Below are 13941 nucleotides of genomic sequence, written 5' to 3'. Positions count from 1 at the left end.
CTGGAAACAGAGACAAAGGTTGCAGTCACTACCATCAGGAGTAAAAAACTAATTTTAGATATGTGATATGATGGTGTACTTTAACCTGCATCATCATCATCATCATTCTCATCATCTTATCTTTTAAAGTAATTTAACATAAAACACACAACACTAGATATAATTCAGATCTGACATTATGCATAGAGAAACACAGAAAAAAAAAATCCTCCCCCCACCTTCTAAAACAGGATTTTCAACGTTCTATAAAAAACACTTTGTCTCACTTCATCATGGTGTCATCTTCCTAGAGGAACTTGGTAGAAAGACTAGACCCAAGAGTTGAATTGAATCATTTTCTTCAGAAACTTAAGAGCCAGCATCTAAAATTGCTGGTTGGCCATGGTCCCTGTGAGCAGATGGAGGAGCAACAAGGGCCATGGTAGCAGGAACAGATACAGAGAATTTGGATTCTGAAAGGAAGGTGACCGTGAGAGCATGAGAAGGGAGGAGAGAGAAAACAGGGAGCTTGAAAGAGAAGTGAGTAGAGTTAGAAGCAGGAGGACAGAGGAAGCAAGAAAGGAAGAGCAAAAGGAGAAGAGAAATTGAAGAGTGGGTGGGAGGAAGAACAAGTGAGAAGCGCATTAAACTACAGCACATATGCCTAAACCCATGAAATTAACATATTGAAAATAATCCAGTGCTTCCTTATACAGAAAACAGTGGTTGGATCAAGTTGCAGGGCCCTGTAGATGAGGAAGCCAAGTGACACACTGCAATAGGCAGCTTCTAAAATGGCTCCCAGGACACCCTGGCTCCTGGTATGCATGTCCCTGTGTAATACCCTCCCATTGAGTGTGGACTGGACCTAGTGACTCACTTCTTACCAAGAGAAAACAGCAAAATTGACGGGCTCTCACTTCCAAGATCAAGTAACAAAAATGCTCTGAATTCCACCTTGCTCACCTTTTCTTTCCTTCGCCTGCTCACTCTGTAGAATGTCAGCTGCTGTATTGTGAGCTGTCCTATGGAAAGAGTCACATGCCAGGGAACTGAGGAAGGCCTCTGGCCAGTAATCAGTGAGGAAAAGGAGCCTGCAGTCCAAAAGCTCCCAAGGAATCAAATCCTTCTAACAACTAAGTGAGCTAGAAGCTAGTCTCTCCTCAGCTAAGCCTTTAAATGAGACCACAACCCTGGCCAACACCTTGATTGTAGCTGTGTGAGAGCCCTTGAGATAGAGGCACTTAAGCTACCTATTGATTCTGGACCCACAGAAATTATGAGACAATAAGTGTTTGTTGTCTTAAACTGCTAAGTTTTAAGATAATCTGTTATGTAACAATGGATAATACACACATTTAATAGGAAAATGACAACTCTGACCAAGATTAAGTCTAGGTCAGTAGGTATATCACAAGTGCAACCTTTATAGACTTAATAACAGAATTATGAAAACTCCATCTATGATAAAGGTAAGAATTTGGTTTAAATTAATCAGCAAATCTTCCCTTATATTTCTCACAGAAACCTGGGTTGGAGCACCAACTACGGACTAGGTACTTAATAACTCTGAGACATGGTCAAGCCATCTAACCTTTCTGGGACACAATCTTGGTATGTGGAAAATGCAGCTAATAAGTATCCCTGTTTGTCATTATTGTCATGAGATTGACTCAGAGTCATGAAATTGAAACTTACTTTGGAAACTATAAAACCAGTCATAATGTAAGTAATAAGGAGATTGCTGCAGTCCCACTCATGGATTTTCTCCAGGCTAATATCATTTTAAATATTTGCAACTCCTCAAAATGTATTTCCCTTTTTAATGAGCCAAAAGATAATATTTCTTTAGTTCTTAAGTTTTGCTATGAAATATCTTAAGTTTTTGTGCCATTTTTGCCAAATCTAACGCTTTGGATCAACACCAATTCCATCTTTGGTCACTTCACGTATATTAAGATTTAGCCAAATAATTCCAAGGTTTTCTTTTCAATTTAAAAAATATATATATGTCTTTGGGTGAGATTCCTTAGAAACAGGGCCTGAGGTTAAAATTTTGGTTCAAGTGATGTACTGAGGGAGTGTTCTAAGGAGAAAGGGAGGAGATGAGAGGGAAAGAATGTTGACCAAGTGTGGGCTCAGCAGGAGGCTAGCTTCAGTAGATACGGAAGTTCTGGAGCACAAATCACATCACAGCATTACATCTACCTTGAGGTAAAGAGGCTGGCATTTTGTCTGCTCCCCCCTACCTTGACCCCTATCCCTGTCAGTCACTGGCCAGAGGACAAGTCTCCAGGGAAGAAGGCAGCTATGAGGTCACCAGCCACACTCAAAGCAGCTTGGGCAGGAGGCAGGGGAAGCAACTACCAGCCACTGAAGGGTATCTAAGCAGGGTAACAATAGCATCTCCTACAGGGGATATATTTCTTGCCTTTTTTATGGTATTTTCTCATCATTTTTGCAAATAGGTCTTGTTATGCTAAATAGTTCTAGCATTTTATACCAGCTGTGTTAAATGAGACAGCAGAAAGAGCAACAGTGTGGAAAAAGAAAGACTCGTCTCTAATCAGAGTTGTACGGCTTAATTCAAGTCAGACAACAAATGAAAGGGGGTCACTGGGAGACTTTTTTGCTCCTAACATATAGCCATTAAGAAATATGCACCAGAAGTACCTAGGCAAAGCTGAGGCACTCAGGGCGCCTGGGGAGCAGCGGTTCCTCAACAAGCCCAATTGGGAGAAGGGTAGGGGAAGCAGTTTGGGAAGAGGAGAAGGTGAGTGTGACACAGCTGTCAACTCAGGTCCCAGAGAAAAGCAAAAGTAAGAGAAGTCCATGCCCATGCCCAAGAGAGAATGAGAAGGGAAGGGAAGGGGAAGAAAAGGTGATACTTATAACCCAAGAGGAAGGATGAATACCAGAATCTACCCAAACTGTGTGCAATCATAGGCATGTCCTAACTCTATCTCCTGACAAAAAATGCCTCTGATTTTTCCCACCAAACTTTTCTCTGTTTCTCATATCTGACATGGCCCACTTTTTTCCTTATAAATTGTTTACATTTGAAAAAAGCTCAATCATGAAACAGAAGATGGTAAAACTTCTGTTTATTTGATGATTATTACTAACACTTCAGCTGAAGCTCCTGAAACATTATTGCTCTTGGTTGTATTGAGGGAGGGGTTGGTATCTGTCAAAAATTATATTTGACTTTAGTTGCCCAGAAGAAATTCTGAAGCTTCCAAATGCACAGGAGGTTTTACAGAGGTGTTCAGTGGGGAAGCAGAATCTGGAGTTTATACCACACAGAACGCCCAGCCTTCCCTCCCCCCGTATGGATGGATGATCGTTGCCAATCGTCATTTGTGTTTCTGACATTAATTAATTTTGGCTTTTTTAGCATATATGAAAAAAGATTGGAAATTCACATGAATAAAACACTACAGTGGCAATACTATTTCAACCAGAATTCCGTCTCTTTCCATCATTCTCAAGCATAGATTACCACTTTTTAAACTATTCCAACTAGGAAATGTTTATGTTTGATAAAACTAAAATGTAAACACGGGTTTAAGGTGCTTGCCTAGCTTGCTTTCTATAACAAAATATCTGCTGGTTTTCAAAGTTATATTGAAACAGTATGTTAAATTCAGTTCTGACAGCATATAAAGATACTGGCTTTCCTAGACACATAAGCAAAGTCTTTTTTATGAGCTCATAAAGGCTAGACTTAGGGAATATTTAAGTAGTGGATAATTCATAGAACAATACGATATCTTTAGTCATTCAGCTAACATAGAGGGCAACCACAATTTATTCTTCTTAGATCTTCCTCTCATGTTTTATATTCTTAGGAGGTGAAAGGTATTTAGAAAAGACCTAAATACATTTTTTTATTATTATTGAACTATCAAAGATGTGCTCTCTTTGGGACTCCCTCCACTTCCTCATTCTGTGTATGTTAACCCACTTCAGAGACCATGGTGAAATGAACCCAAAACACCAACTTACTATTTGCATTATAAATGGAGACACAAAAGGATATTTTAAAACTTTTGGTTGATCTGGCACATCAAAGATTTCTTTCTAAGCTTACTTCAGTGAGTGCATTGAAGTAAACTGAAAGCAATAGCTTAAAAGTGGCTTTAAAAAGTCATTAAAAAAACCAAAAAACGGCTATTTCCATGGAAATCTTCAGTTTACTCTCCGACCCCCCTTTCAGAATTACGTCTTTCTTACCCTCTTTATTTGCAGTACTCAACAAGGAGGAACTCTAGAGTTTTCTGAATTCAAGTGTTAAACCAGTTCTCACTGGAGTGCAGTCCATTTTCCTTGCTTTGTCAAATTTGCACTCAAACTTCCAGCAAGCAGCCTGACTCTCTTCCCTCTCCCTCCTTGAGCTAATTACCAACACTGCAGCTTAGACGCTAACCAAGCACTTCACCATGTCTGCCATTTTCCTCTGCTTTATAAAGTTCGCAGGAAAATTACAAATCAATACAGTGCTTACCTGAGAGTTCATAGAAGTGAGGCTGATGAAATTTAAACAAGTTGCCAGGTCTCAACATTCGATACAGCTTTTCCTATCTTCCCCTTTGACCTTCATAGGTCTACCGTTTTTATCTTGCGTTTTCAAGATGGAGGCCAGGGTCGTCCTAAGAATCATGGGAAACTTGAAATGGGCCACAGATGAATGGCATTTCAAAGCTATTAAGTAACCACTGAACATGGCCTCCTGTGAACTGAGCCTGGAAACAGGCTCAGGTTGCCACGTTATTAGCAGTGCCTGTGTAAGAACCGGGACACCTCCTTTTTAGCATTAGCTGGGGGTAGTTAAGAACTCTTCATGAAATCAGAGGATTAAAAAGTGTAGGCCAGACGCAGTGGCTCACGCCTGTAATCTCAACACTTTGGGAAGCCGAGGCCAGCAGATTACTTGGGGTCAGGAGTTTGAGACCAGCCTGGCCAACATGGTGAAAGTGTGTCTACTAAAAATAAAAAACACTGGCCAGGCGTGGTGGCAGGTGCCTGTAATCCCAGCTACTCAGGAGGCTGACACAGGAGAATTGCTTGAACGCAGGAGGCGGAGGTTACAGTGAGCCGAGATGGCGCCACTGCACTCCAGCCTGGGCGCCAGAGGGAGACTCCGTCTCAAAAGAAAAAAGTGTAAAATGTTCACAGAATATGAGCTTTTATTATCAGAACCTGATGGAGAAGGCACTGTACTTTGGTCACTAAATTCTTAGAACTAATATACACACTACTACTACATTTGTCTAGGCAATAAGATTTCTCTAATATGAAAAAGTTATGCCCATATTTGACTATTTGGCATTTCAAAGTGTTGTTTTTACTATGTCCTCTTTGGAGACAATATCCTATCTGCCTCTCATTTTATAGTGCTTGAATATTTAAGCTAATTTTATATAATATCTGACATGTGTCAACCTACAAATGTATCCTGAATTTTGCTTTTTTCATATTGTATCATAGTTTATACTTATCAAAAAATAGTTCATGTGGGAAAAAGTGTCTTTCTCTGTTTAATCAAATAGATGTTAATCGTGTTGATAGAGTCGTATTATATTCCTGTCATAATTATTTTTTTAAAACTTCTGGTCTTTCTTTGAAATGGCGAAACTTCTTGAATGTAAAGAGTTGAGGATGTAGAACTCTGGTTATAATTTCACAAACTATTTCAGTATTACTCTTTGGAAATACATACAATCTCAACACCAAACTTTGAAACACCATCCCTCCACACACCCCAACCTCCAAAAATAAAAAGAAAGAAAGAAAAGAAAAATAGTAAAATCTCTTCACAGATTCAGTAAAATAATATTAGCATTAAATTTTGGATAACACTGATGAAGAGAGAGACTAACATTGACATTTAACAATGTGGAGCTTATTAAACCAGAGGTACATTTCTCTCTCATTAAGTTAAGGAATATAGTGTATAATTATTTTAGCTTTACAACAAAATTCATTTCTTTAGTGTGGTTAGACTTCTTGATTTGGGTTTGCAAAGTTACTCTCTATTCCTGAACTATAATGCAAAATTTGCTTTCTAGTTAAGCCTGGAATACGTAAAGTTATCTCTCAGATTGTTTTAGTATAATGTTTTAACAAATCTGACCTTTGGAAAGACATCCAAGTGTCACTAAATATCTCACCTAGCTAAACTGAGGCCATAATATGAATGTTATCTTTGAATTCTAAATGCGTTTATTCATTGTCTATCAATTTGCCAACCTTTCCAAAGTGCAAGTTTATAAAAATCATAGAAATTGATATTTTCTTGGGGCTGCAGAAAGCCTCAAATTATATTTGTCAATGACTCATTCTAGAGGAGAACTTTGGTAATGTTCTATTATTGCCACATATTCCTGTGCTCGTGTTAGAAACACCTCAGTATCTTTCCCTTTCTGCCACCACCTCCTACCTACTTCCTCCCGAGTTATGAGACTCAAGGCCATGTTATAATGACCTCGGCTGTCATTTCACTAAGATTTTTCCAATATCACCACTAAGTCCTCCTGAAAACACACCTCCCTTAAATCGTCCATCTAAACCTCTCAGGGGAAGCCTGCCCAAAAGTAAAAAGAAAACAAACAGAAATGCCTAATAATGTAAAGAAAGCCAGCAGCTTTATATTGGAACAACCCTGCTCTAAGGTTAACCCCAGCAGGAATTTCTGCAAATTGTCCATTTACATGACCATTCACTGAGGTCATAAATGATGTCGAATACTGAATGCTTCCTGCCAGTTTTAAAAAATAATTATGACAGGAATATAATAAGAATCTATCAACACTATTAAGATCTATTTGGTTAAACAGTTTAATTGACTCTGCGAATTAAAGAAAAGGAAAAAAAAAAAGAAGAAAACTCCCTGTCACTATTAAAAGCAAATAACAAGAAGCAAAGTAAGCTATTGACCTGCCAGGGAAATGAAGTTTCCCAGGAATTATCTCTGTATTCATTTTTAGGATAAGAAATGTAAAAATATAGAGTTACTACAAGTTAGCATTTTACTTAATCTCTTTACTGCCATGAGACCGAGGCACTGCCAAACACAAAAACATGTTTTAGAAAGAATTGAAAATATTTATTTTTCTTTTGAGAAGGAAAACTTCTTAATCAGACTCCTTAATCAGTATAATTTAAGAGTTTATTGGGCATAACTTATTAAGATTCCATATAAATCAGAAGTCAAAATGTCACTTAGAAATCTTTGTATTTAAACGAACTTGTTCAGCGAATACAGAGGTTCTAGAAAATGTCGGTCTGTGAAATTTTATTCATATAAACATGATGGAAGAAAAAAAAATTAGAAAAAGATTCACTCCTCCCCATCCTTTCACCCAGGGGAAAAAAACCTATGTTATGAATAGAGACATTTAGTGAGATGGGTATTAACAGACAAGTGCTAAACCCTATGAAATATAACAAGGAGAGTCTGATTCTAATGATAAACACGTTATTGTTCGTTTCTAACTGTCTGAAATAATCCTGGATTTTACTTAAATTCTGCCAAAAGCTTACTTAAATTATGTACCAAAAATTTCACAAAGCAGCAAAATCTAAAACAGTCCATCTTGCAAGAATGAACGGCTGCTTTTAGTGTGCCTGATAAAAATGATATCCCCTCCCCCTCTTCAGGTGCAAACACACCAGAGCAGGTTTTCCTGTTATTCTGATGCATGCCTTTTTTCCCATATTAACAATAAAAGTTGGGTATGCTATCTGCCTGCAGAAGTTCCTTCCTGAGCACAAGTGTGTCTTATCTGTTGAGAAATTCTGACACCAGGTAGACCGTTGTTTATGTGAATAGGCATCTTTCTTAGGCAAATAATGAGTGTTTTAAGAACCTCGATAAATGAGCAAGTTCTCTGTGCAAATATACAAAACACCCCACTAACAGCAAATGGCTTTTTCTTGGACAGACTACTATGCATTCCTAAGATGGCCATTTCTACATGTAACCTTGTCACGTGGCCGTGTTTCCAAAGCTCCCCAGCAATCATCCAGGCCCATCTAACCTCTATATGGTTTGCATCTGCTCAGTTTCCACAATCTACTCAGAAAATCCAAAAGACTAATTGCTGTTCCCTAAACATTTCTTGCTTTCTCCCACTTTTCACCGACTAAGAATAATACAATCTAGGCCATTCACCTTTGCCCTTTCAAACCTGCCTCTCAACCAGGGCTGAAAGCCAGCCTGTTCTGCCTACCTGCCCCCAAACCAGCTTGCTGGGCCATACTAACTCACCACCACTCTGTTCCTGCCCCTATACAGGAGTCAACCAGATAACTCATTTAGGTTCATGTTTTAACACGTTACTGGTCTACACTGGTCCCGGTAACTTGTCCAAATTTAAATTTACAAATAAACAAGTAAAACTTCAATCACCCATTTATTCTTTCTTTCTTTCTTTCTTTCTTTCTTTTTGGGACAGGGTCTCCCTCTGTGCCCAGGCTGGAGTACAGTGGCACAATCATAGCTGCAGCCTTCAACTCCTGTGCTCAAGTGATCCTTCTGCCTCAGCCTCCCAAGTTGCTGGGACTACAGGCACGAGCCACAATGCCTAGCTGATTTTTTTTTATTTTTAGTAGAGATGGGGTCCTGCTATGTTGCCTAGGCTGCTCTCAAACTCCTGAGCTCAAGCACTCCTCCTGCCTCTGTCTCCCAAAGTGCTGGAATTATAGGCAAGAGCCACTGCACCCTGCTACATATTTATTGTATTTATTATTTCTCAAGCATACATATGTGCTGGCCACTGTGCTGAGGTTACAGAGAAGATTAAGAGAGTCTCTACCCTTGTGGTGCTTGGAGCCCAGAGAAGTCAGTGGATATGAACAGTATGATGAATGCTGTGATGGGAACGTGTGCAGGATACAATGGGAAAACGTCACTGAGGCCCTACCCCAATGGTGGAGTAAAGGAAGGGGCTGAGAAAGACCCTCTAAAGCCCTGACTCCTGGCATGGTGTAAAATAAGTGGGAGTAAGCAAGTGAAGAAGGCAAACAAGGACATTCCCGAGGAAGGATAAGCCTGGGCAAGATTCCGGAGGTGGAACACGGAACGGTGTGCAGCAGGAACAAGCTATGCTTCTGGTTCTGGCTTTAGGACTTCTAGCCCATGGAAGAGATATTTTTAGTCAAGTGAGTATTGTCAGGGTATTTAGTCAACCCTTCTAAAGCAACAACTTCCTTTTTTTGAGAAGGAGACCAACCCTAACTTCAGGATTTCCCTTCCACTCACAAAGACTCCTCCAAAGTAGGTTTTTCCTCCGCTTTTGAATCCAGTGTACCTAGACACCCTTCCCTAACGTAAGCAAGTCCATCCATCCCATCAGATTTAATTGTGTCATGTAATTATTTGTACTTATTTTTATATACAGTTCTCAATTATTACCTTGTCTCCTCCATAACACCTTGGGACAAGACTCTTGAATACTGTTTCTTTCTCTTCCACCTTTCAGAACATTTTAGAGCTCTGTAAATATTGATAATTTGCCATGTGACATTGTGTCTTCATAAACAGAAGTAGACAAATATTTTTCATAATTGTTTCTCCAACAATACTTTCAAGATAGAGATAATAGGAAAGTAATTCACCACCGGAGTTAAGTGTCCAAAGTTGTTAGATGCAAAAGAACAATAAAATTGGAGACCTTTGAATGCCTATAATGGGTAGTTCTGTACTCACTATCTCACTTAATCTTCACAACTATGTCAGATGGCATCAGTAGTATGGCCCCTATGTTATAGATGAGAAAACTGAGTCTCAGAGAGATTCATTTGCACTTCCCAGGAAAGTTAAGGAAAGCTTCCCTGCAGAAGACCCACGAGAGCCCAAAGTGTCTAGGCTTTAGCCATGAGAAGAAAGGGAAAGACTCTCTGAGGTACCAGGCAGGGCCAGAGCTCAAACCTATATTCATCTGACTCGAAAGTTTCCAGACTAAATATTTTAAGTCCATGCATTCAAAAAAATACAATTTAAAACACATACAACTATCATTGGTCATTTTTGAAGAAGGCTACAAAATAAGCTGAAAGTGGAAATAAAGGGTTAAATCCAGTATTTATCCTGGGTTTTATATATAGATAATATAATGAACATATATCTCCTCAGTGTAATCAAACAGGAAAAGTTTCTCCTAGAAATATTACAACTACTAGGTTAAAAGGAATTATATTCATAGAATTAATACACTGTATTGCAGCCTCTAATGAATTAAGGGATCTGGACAATGATCAATAATGGCTACTGATACTGCAAAAAAAGAGACAATCAAGCATTGTTTGCCTCCTAATAGAATACATGACACATATATGAAATATATTTGCCAAAAAAAAAAAAAAACTCACCGAATCTAATCATACATTTAGATATCAATTTACAGGAAATAGAAAAGACTGAGGAACATATGAAAAGATAACACAGAAATGTAATCATGAAAATCAGAAAATTCACCAGAAAAAAATGGCCTGGTTTCTTCACCAAAGAGTTGAAAGCGAGTAAGCAAGCAAGCAAGAAAGGTGGAAGTAAACCTATAGAATAAAAGAGACTTAAGACACATGTTCACCAATAGCTTTCTATGGACCTTATTAGGATCTAGATTCAGACAAATTGTTAAAAAATATGTGTATGAGGCAATTGGAGAAATCTAAACATTGACTTGTTAATGAATACAATTAAAATTTTTTTGTTAATTTTTAAGTGTGTTAACATTATTGCATTTGCCTTTTAAATTAAAAAGGCCCTTAATTTTAGAGATAAATTTAGAAATATTTACAGATGAAATTGAACAAGACTTGTCTCAAAAGAACTTGGTTAAAACAAGATTAAATGAAGATAGAGATTAGACTAGATTGGCCATGAATTGATGGTTGACTCTTGATAGGAGTGTAGAGATCCATTATACACTTCACTCTATTTTGGTATATTTTTTAAATATATATACATATTTCAATAATAAATTTGACATAATTTATTACTAATATAATAGCAGTAAGTCTTTTAAACCACTTCGTTTCCCTGGCTCCTCTCGGCCTCCTCAGCTGTGGACTCTTGACCCTTTGTTAAGCCTAGCATTCTCTTTTAAAGACTCAATAGAAAAACAACCACCCGACGATATCCTTCACCAGGAAAAAGGGATCATCTGAGCTCTGGGGCTGCCCTTGCTTTGAGTATCATCCCCTCTCTTTCTGGACAAGGTAGTTCCTAACCAAAATGTAGTTTGGCTGACTCTGAAATATGCTAGCAAAAGGCATATATTTCAATTCTGCCCTTAGGCAGCCTAAAAAGTGCACACCCTGCAAAATGATTAAGATCACTCCCTGTCACACCCCTTCCTCATTTTTCAACTTCACTTTTTATCATCCTGCATTTTGACATCAGGGACATTTACAACAATCAGCAAGGACACAGACATTCTCCATGGTAACTGTAAGTTTACTTGTTTATTTAGAAAAGTCCAGAGTCAATGGCATGCAAACTCAAACAGGGCCTTAGAGAACACTAAGTTCAGCTCCCTTACTTGGCAGGGGTGGTAAGTTAGGCTCCTAAAGGTAAGGGGCTTGTCCAAAACACATACGAAAAGGAAGTGCCTGACCTGGACACTCTAAAATCACAAACACAGCTTTCCTCTCCAATCTCTATATTCAAGAACAGAGGAGGACTCAGAACTATAATTGTATGACTCACATCAGTCAGTGTCTCTGAATATACAATCCTAAGCAATGTAGTTAAGCCTCCTAAGTCCACCTCCTCTCCTCTACCTGGGGAGATCAGCATTAATAATGAGCTGAGGTAGAAGAGCTTAGAGGCTTGAAGGGGCCACAAAGGGATTTGCAGTGCAGGGAGGACCACATTTCCGAACTTTCTCCTCTCCTAGAAGATGCCTGGTGTGCTTCGAGCCTACAATGTCGATCGCTTCTTTTCCTTTGACCTTCTCTTAGTTCTTGCATAGTTTTCTTAACTTTACTCATAGTTTTAAAAAGTCTCAGGGTGTAGGGGGGATTACTAACTCGTATTTAAACCCTCTCTTCCTCCAACTTGACTAAACAGATACAAAGATGAATAAAATTACCATCCTTAATTAGTGCCTTTGCCTCAGTCATTCCTAAGCTGAAGCCATTGGCTTAGTGACCACTAAAAATAATGTTTAAACAAAGTCTTCTGTGTTAATTTCCCATAAATGTATTTTAAAATGCTCCCATCCCATTCTATAAGTGTTATGATTTTCAAAGAAAGCCACGTCCAAGAACAATAAGTCAGTTGCCCAAGGTCTCAACGGTGTTGGAAACATAACCAAAACCTAGCCCAGGGTCTAGCTGACCCCAAAGCCCATGCCTTCCAAGCAGCACAAGAGAGAAAGGCACCATCTAGGTTCTTTCTTAGCTCTGAGCGAACAAATTTTTCCCAGGAAGGGACCAGCAGGACCTGAAGGTTGTTCTTTCAGTCCCCTTCAGGATTCCCCAGTGAAAAGGTCAAAATATGTTCTGTGCTTTTCAGAGACAGAGTTGTAAAATGGCTCTGGGAGAACAGCCTCGGAGTGAACCTGACATTGGGTGTGTGTAAGCGGTTCATGACTCTGCGGTTGAGTGTACATGAGTCACCCAGAACACCGCAAGGCTCCAACATAAACCATGTCCTCAGACCTCACCCTCAGCCCCTGCCACAAGCTTATTCACACATGATGTGCTAGCCTGGCACCCAAAACCCCCAAATCATCCATGAGTCACAGCTCATTACGTGGAACACTGCAGACTTGCTATCCTGATGTTGGGCCATGATTTGCTTAATTGAACCAAGAAAAGGAGCGTGGGAAGTGAGGAAGCCAAGCTGTTACCTATGCGTTAAAGAATATGAAGCAGGACCAAAGGCACCAAGAAGAAAACATTGCAAGTTTAACTCTCTCTCAAGGAGGTCAAGAGCTTCAGACCCACACTGCTGAGTTTTAAGCCCAGCTCTGCCCCTTAGCATCCGTATGATCTGGAGCACGTGATTTCTGCCTCAGCTTCCTCATCAGTGAAATGCAAATAAAAGAGCGTCTACCATATAGGGCTTACCCCTGTTAAAACGGTAACACCTAAAATGTGTATATAAATAAATGCAGGTTGAGTATCCCTTATCCAAAATGCTTAGAACTAGAAGAGTTTCAGATTTTGGACCTTTTTTTTTTTTCCTTTGTTTGCATTATGCTGGTTCAGCATCCCTAATCCAAAAAATGAAAATCTGAAATGTTTCAATAAGCATTTCCTTCCAGTGTCCTATCAGTGCTCAAAAGTTTCAGACTCTGGAGCATTTCAGATTTCAGACATTCAAATTAGGGATACTCAATTGTACTACTGTTAGTGTGCCATCAGAATACTTTTACTTAAAACCTTCTGTGTCATTGGTATATAAACCATGAAGTTGAACTCCTCAACTCATTGCAACAAAGATGATCATGGAACTGTAACTGGAGAGCTTTGTCTATAACAAGCTTGCTCAATGATTGATATCTGGAGATGGAAAACAAAATAAGTGAGAAACTGGTAAACAGTATAAACTTTAATATTATCTTCAGGGAGTTTAAAATTATAATCTTTAATAAGTGATATTTTCATATCATTCTAACTTAGAGCTATGTCTAGGTATCTTTTCTTTAACATTTAGGTGCATGAGCTTATTTATCTTCCTGCTAAAGTTCAAAATCTAATTTCTAACACAGGTTACTTGCTGTAATAAACTCTACAAGCTTTAAAATGACAGGTTGAAAGATACAATTTTTTAGAGTTATGAATTAATAGCTATATATGTCAAAGACTTTGAAAGGGCCAACTTTTTCATATTTATAGATATATTATTGAAATGATAAAAAATGAACTGTGGAAAGAGGAAAGAACTGAGAACCATATATAATGAATCAAACATACTTAACAAGACATGTACAGACACTTTGGTGTGCA

The sequence above is a fragment of the Colobus angolensis genome, unplaced genomic scaffold, assembly GCF_000951035.1.
Source record: "Colobus angolensis palliatus isolate OR3802 unplaced genomic scaffold, Cang.pa_1.0 Scaffold147, whole genome shotgun sequence".
In the NCBI taxonomy this organism is placed as follows: Eukaryota; Metazoa; Chordata; class Mammalia; order Primates; family Cercopithecidae; genus Colobus; species Colobus angolensis.
This window is presented reverse-complemented; position numbering follows the sequence as displayed.